The following is a 7,054-nucleotide window of genomic DNA, read 5'->3' as shown; positions in this document are numbered from 1 at the left end:
GGCGGCGCCGGCCGGGACCAGCAGCTCCCGTAGGGAGCGTCCATCCTGGAGGTCTTCCTCGGGTCCTTATTTCCCGTTCTGTCGTTTTGACGAAGTAAGTTATCTAAACCTTACGAGCACCTTCTCTGTAGAAACAGTTCACGTAAAGTTCTCTCCTGCGTGTTTTCGGGGTTTTTTCACCGAAAGATGGTATTCTGGGACATGCCTAGGGGTTCTCTTCTCTCCCCTTTTTTTGGGGGGGGTGGGCGGGGGACCCAGAGAGGTGCCTCCAGCCTCGCTCCAGCTGAAGAGCCCGCGCCGCAGTCACACGGACCGCAGCACAATGCGGGAAGCTGTTGACACGTAAATGATCTTTTCTAACCGCCTAACAAAAGAACCCGCCGGCCCCCGCGAGCCCCACTCACGGGGCGGGTTTAGACAATGGGCGCGGCGGTTGGAGCCTGGAAAGGGGCCTTCGTGGGCCAGTGTTAGGGGGGAACCCTGCGAAGAGAGAACCGGAATTTTGCACCCGAACTTGAGTGCCCAGAAGGTGGAACAAACCTGGGGTGGGGGACCTTGCACGCGGGGTGCCTGCGCGCCATCCCCACCGCTCTTTGAGCCCAGCGCGGGCGGACAGTCTGGTTTTCGAGCCAGAGCAGAAATGTGGCATTACGTGTAAAATCTCATCATCTTTAATGTTGACAACTCGTTAGAAAATGTTCAGGTGGGCCAAACAAAAGCAAGCTGACTTCAGCCCCGGGTGCGACCTCCGTAGTGGGAAACAGAGGTGTACAGCGTAGTCTACACTCAAAACACTCAGATCGGAGTCAGGGTAGACCAGTTAGCAGCCGTGCTACTGGCCAGATCACTGGCTGCCGCGAGACCGTGACCCCCGGGTTCTGAGGCCCGGGGGAGGGGGTCCCCCTCCCGTCCGCCCCTGTAGTTACTCCGATCTTCAGTGAAGGGAGGAGGTGGTGCCATCTCAGGCCCCTCCTGCTTCCCCACAGTGCAGGGACTTCCTGCGTCCTCTGAAGGCCCGCCAGGACCCCTCCAACCCTCCGCGCCGCAGTGGTGCTGACATCACCCCCAGAGTCCTCCGGGGCGCCCTCCAGTCCAGCAGGAAGTGTGGGAGGTGAAGCGTACGTGCGCCGCCTTCCCCGCCCCACCACGCCCCACCCCGCTCCACCCAATTCTTCCAGAGGGGTCGCCCGCAGAGAAGGTGGGAGTTACCGACTGCTTAGGCACTCTCCCGCGTCTGGTGCCCTCCAGAGCACGGCCCGCCTGGAGAGCGGGGTGGGGGCGGAAGCCACGTGGCTCCTCCCCTCCTCCAGATAGGAGGGCGGGGAGACGCTACCAAACTGTTAACCTTGGCCACCCTGGGGACTTGGGGCATTATCTTTGAATATCGCTCTGTGGTTTTACTTGCTTCAACAAGCAGCTTCCCTGTGACTTCTGTAATTTGAAACAAAAATCCCAACTAGCATGAAGAGAAAAAAGGGCCTGAAAACGAGTGTAAATATAAACATCAGGTTTAAACAGGGGAAAATGTTTATTGTTAAGTGAGAACGGCAGAACCCAAAAACAGTACATCCTTGCCACCTACAGCGGTGCAAACGTGCAAGGCCATGAGCAAAAAGGCAGCCTCCCAGGCCGGCAGCTGTGTGGGACTTTAAGGTTTATTAAGCAGTATATTATCTTCTCAATAAAATGGAGACAGCATCAGACACGCTCTCTTAAATATAAGAATAAACATAGAAGACCTAAATAGACATTTTTCCGAAGAAGATATACAGACTGCCAACAAACACATGAAAGAATGCTCAACATCATTAATCATTAGAGAAATGCAAATCAAAACCACAATGAGATATCATCTCACACCAGTCAGAATGGCCATCATCAACAAATCTAGAAACAATAAATGCTGGAGAGGGTGTGGAGAAAAGGGAACACTCTTGCAGTGCTGGTGGGAATGTGAATTGGTTCAGCCACTATGGAGAACAGTATGGAGGCTCCTTAAAAAACTACAAATAGAACTACCATACGACCCAGCAATCCCACTACTGGGCATATACCCTGAGAAAACCATAATTCAAAAAGAGTCATGTACCAAAATGTTCATTGCAGCTCTATTTACAATAGCCCGGAGATGGAAACAACCTAAGTGCCCATCATCGGATGAATGGATAAAGAAGATGTGGCACATATATACAATGGAATATTACTCAGCCATAAAAAGAAACAAAATTGAGCTATTTGTAATGAGGTGGATAGACCTAGAGTCTGTCATACAGAGTGAAGTAAGTCAGAAAGAGAAAGACAAATTCCGTATGCTAACACATATATATGGAATTTAAGAAAAAAAAATGTCACGAAGAACCTAGGGGTAAGACAGGAATAAAGACACAGACCTACTAGAGAATGGACTTGAGGATATGGGGAGGGGGAAGGGTGAGCTGTGACAAAGCGAAAGAGAGGCATGGACATTTATACACTACCAAACGTAAGGTAGATAGCTAGTGGGAAGGAGCCGCATAGCACAGGGAGATCAGCTCGGTGCTTTGTGGCGGCCTGGAGGGGTGGGATAGGGAGGGTGGGAGGGAGACGCAAGAGGGAGGAGATATGGGGACAAATGTATATGTATAACTGATTCACTTTGTTATAAAGCAGAAACTAACACACCATTGTAAAGCAATTATACTCCAATAAAGACGTAAAAAAAAAGAATAAACAACCAGGAGTCAATTTCAGTGTTGCTCTGGCTGTGTGAAAGATATGCAGTGTTTGTTATATTTCCTATGCTTTTGTTATCTGCCTGAAATACAACATAACAATCTTAAAAAAAGACAGGCAGCTAGATGGCAGCTGGTGGCCCGACCCTGTTCCCAGAGTCTTGGTTCACCAGACTTCCCTGCCCCAGCCGGCAGCCCTCAGCGCTGCAGACTCAGCGGGCTGTGCCACAGTCAAGAGGGGATCCATGTCCCAGGATGAACACATAACTGATTGTAAATGCAGGTGCATTAGTTTCTTAGGGCCGTTGTAACATTATCACAAACTTGGGGGCTTAAAACAACAGAAACTTATTCTCTTAGTTCTAGAAACCAGAAGTCCAAAATCAAGGTGTCAGCAGGGTCACACTCCCTCTGGAGGTTCCAGGAGGGTCCTTCCTGCCTCTTTCAGCTTCTGGTGGCCCCAGGCATTCTTGGCTTGCAGCAGCATCACCAAATACCTTAATATAAAACTAGCATCAAAGAGCTCAAGACCTATAGACAAAAAATTGTAAAACACAATTGAGAGAAATTACAGAAAAAGTAATTACATGGAGGGATATACCAAGTTCAAGAATTGGAAGACTAAGTATTGTAAAAATGTCATTTCTCCCCCAACATACTCTACAGATCGATGCAAATGGATTTTAAGATCCCAGGCAGGATTTCTGCACAGAAATGGACAAGCTAGGCTTCCATTGCCAGTATGTGAACTCCTACTGATCTAACCTGCCACAGACAGCGCTATGAACTCTGGACAACATAACGCTCACCTGGAGTAGTCAGAGTGAGCACAGGCAGGTGCTGGAGAGGAGAAGCCCTGGAAGAAGAGAACGGCCGGGTGAGGTGCCTGCTTTCACAGCTTCTAGCCTAAGGGCAGGCCATGCCATGCAGGGCAGATAAGCACCAACAAAACACCTGCAGTCCTGCTGGCCTGAGAGCCAGGAGATAGAGTTTGGGCAATGACACCCTCTGGAAAGTATTTGGGGGCATCCCAGAAAGGAAGGAGTGAGAGAAGGGGAGACCCAAATTCTGTTTGTAACCTGGGCCTAAATCTCCAGGTGACATTGGAACACAGGCATAGGGTAGACTCCAAGCATCTTGGCTAAGAATAAAAGAACTGAGATGAGATCTGAGCTGCTGTCCAAGGGACAGTATTTGCTGTCTGAGCCCCACCAAGTCATCTTTGATTTGCTAACACAAACATAGAAATAATCAAATCAATGCTCTTTGAGTTAATATAAGAGAATCCAAGGTCAACACAAAATAACACAATATCCAGGACACAATCTAAAGTTACTAAACAAAGAAAAGGAGAATCTTAGCCATTCTCAAAAAAAAAAAAAAAAAAAGAATAAGTATGGGCAATTGATCCCTGATACGACACGGGTGATGGAATTAGCAAAAGAAAATTTTAAACTATTGTAATCACTCATGTAAAGAAAAATATGCTTTTAACGAGTGAAAAGATTTAAAAAAAAAAACAGCAGAGTTGGGACTTCCCTAGTGGTCCAGTGGTTAAGACTCCATGCTTCCACTGCAGGGGGCACAGACTTGATCCCTGGTTGGGGAACTAGGATTCCGCATGCCGTATGGCATGGCCAAAATAAATAAGTCAACAAATAAATAAATCACAGCAGAGAACTGTAAAATATATCTTAAAAAGGAAATTCTAGAACTGAAAGTTAAAATTTCTTAAACATAAAGTTAACTGAATGGGCCAAACAGAAGAGTGGAATGACAGAGGGAAAGAAATCAGTGAACTTGAAGGTGTATCAATAGAATGTATTCCGTCTGAAAAGGAAAGAGTGGGGAATAAATAAAAAGATCATAAGGGATCTCTGGTATAGAATCAAAATGTTGACATCTGTGCAATTAAAATCACAAAAAGGGAGGAAAAACTAGGGCAGGAAAGAGTATTTGTAGACAAAATTTACAGAATTTTCTATATTTGGTTAAAGGCATCAATTTACATGCTTGAAGAATTCCACAACCCCCAACTAAGATAAACTCAAAGGAAACTATGCACAGGCACAGCATAGTCAAACTGTTGGAAGCTGGGTGTAAAGAGAAACATGAGTAGCCGCAGGAGAACACATCTCATGCAGGGAACAATGAAGTGACACTGCTAACTTCTCATCGGAAGCTATGGCGGCCAAAAGAAAGTGGACCAACAGCTTTCAGTATTGAAAGAAAGCCCGTGAACCCTTTTGCAGAATGCCAAACTTTCAAACTATCTTTCCAGAATGAGGGTAAATAAAGATATTTTGCTATACAAGAAAATTAAGAGAATTCATCACCAGCAGACCTAAACTACAAGGAATGCTAAAGGAAATTCTTCAGAGTGAAGGAAAATGATACCAGATAGAAACTTGGTCATCGGGAAAGAATGAAGAGCATCAGAAATGGTAAATACCTGAACAAATATAAAAGAATATTTTTCCTCTTCATTTCTCTAAAATACATGTCTATTTAAAGCAAAATTATAACAGTGAATGGTGGGGGGTTTTACTGCATTTAAATATACTCTAGCAAATCTATAGCAAACTATGGACCTATGACATTGAAAGTGTTCTACATTTTGGGACTTCCCTGGTGGAACAGTGGTTAAGAATCCATCTGCCAATGCAGGGGACACGGGTTCGATCCCTGGTCCAGGAAGATCCTACACGCTGCGGAGCACCTAAGCCCGTGCACCACAACTACTGAGCCTGTGCTCTAGAACCCGCGAGCCACAACTACTGAAGCCTGTGTGCCTAGAGCCCGTGCTCCGCAACAAGAGAAGCCACCGCAGTGAGAAGCCCGCACACTGCAATGAAGAGTAGCCCCCGCTCACCACAGCTAGAGAAAGCCTGCATGAAGCAACAAAGACCCAGCAGTCAAAAATTAATTAATTAATTAATTTTTTAAAAAAAGAAAGTGTTCTACATTTTATGTGACTTGGTACAATGTTAACTCAAAGAAGACTGTGAAAAAAAAAAAAAAAGGAAGACTGTGAAAAGTTAAGGATACGTATTATAATCCCTAAAGCAACCACTAAAAAAATTAACACGAAGAGCCATACCTAAAAATACGATCAATAAACTAGAAAATTGAAAAATATTCAGATAATCCAAAAGAAAACAAAAGAGGACATTTTAGGGCTTCCCTGGTGGCACAGTGGTTGAGAATCTGCCTGCTAATGCAGGGGACACAGGTTCGAGCCCTGGTCTGGGAAGATCCCACATGGCGCAGAGCAACTAGGCCCGTGAGCCACAACTACTGAGCCTGCACGTCTGGAGCCTGTGTTCCGCAACAAGAGAGGCTGCGATAGTGAGAGGCCCGCGCACCGCGATGAAGAGTGGCCCCCGCTCGCCGCAACTAGAGAAAGCCCTCGCACAGAAACGAAGACCCAACACAGCCAAAACTAAAAATAAATAAATAAATAAATAAAAGATTCCACATCTTCCCCCAACGTTGGCTTTCCTTTAAAAAAAAAAGGACATTTTAGAAAGAACAAACATAAAACAAATAGATGATAGACCTAAATCTCACCAACTTAACCATAATATTAAATGTTAAAGCATTAAGCACTTCAATTAAAAGGATAGAAAAGCGAGACTCTGCCATAAGCTGTTTTCGAGAGACACTTCAAAACAACGTATCACGCAAACACTCCGCTTAACAAGGCTGGAGAGGCTGTATTAACATCAGATAAAATGGACCTCAACACAGAGCGTGTCAGAGATAAAAAGGGACGCTGCCTAATGAAAAATGGCTAACTCATCAAGAAGACAAAAACCATAACTTGGTATGTGCCTCATAGCTTCAAAATACGTGAAGAAAAACGGACAGAATTAAACAGAAAAATAGATAATCCAACAGCCATTGTTGGAGATTTTAACACCCATCAAACAAAGGGACAAAACTCTCGGGATGGACACAAGTGATCTGAATGACAATGTGAGCTATCTTGATCTGATATCTATCAAACACCACACGCAACACATTCTTTTCTACTGCACATAGTGCCCTCAGAAAGATAAATGCTGGGCCGTAAAACAAATCTCAACAAATTTAAAAGGATTGAAATCGTGCAGAATATGTTCTCTGTTCATATTGGAATAAAATCAATAACAAAACAATGCAAACCCCAAATATTTGGAAATACCTAAGTAACCCATGGGTCAAAAAAATCACAAGGGAAATTTGAAAATACTTTGAACTGAACGTTACTGAAAATACAACATATCAAAATGTGTGGCCCACAAGTAAAGCAGGGGATTTAGTTTATAAATGCTTATTTTAGAAACGCTAATTCCAGAATT

The sequence above is a fragment of the Neophocaena asiaeorientalis genome, unplaced genomic scaffold, assembly GCF_003031525.2.
Source record: "Neophocaena asiaeorientalis asiaeorientalis breed wild unplaced genomic scaffold, Neophocaena_asiaeorientalis_V1.1 scaffold606, whole genome shotgun sequence".
Lineage (NCBI taxonomy): Eukaryota > Metazoa > Chordata > Mammalia > Artiodactyla > Phocoenidae > Neophocaena > Neophocaena asiaeorientalis.
This window is presented reverse-complemented; position numbering follows the sequence as displayed.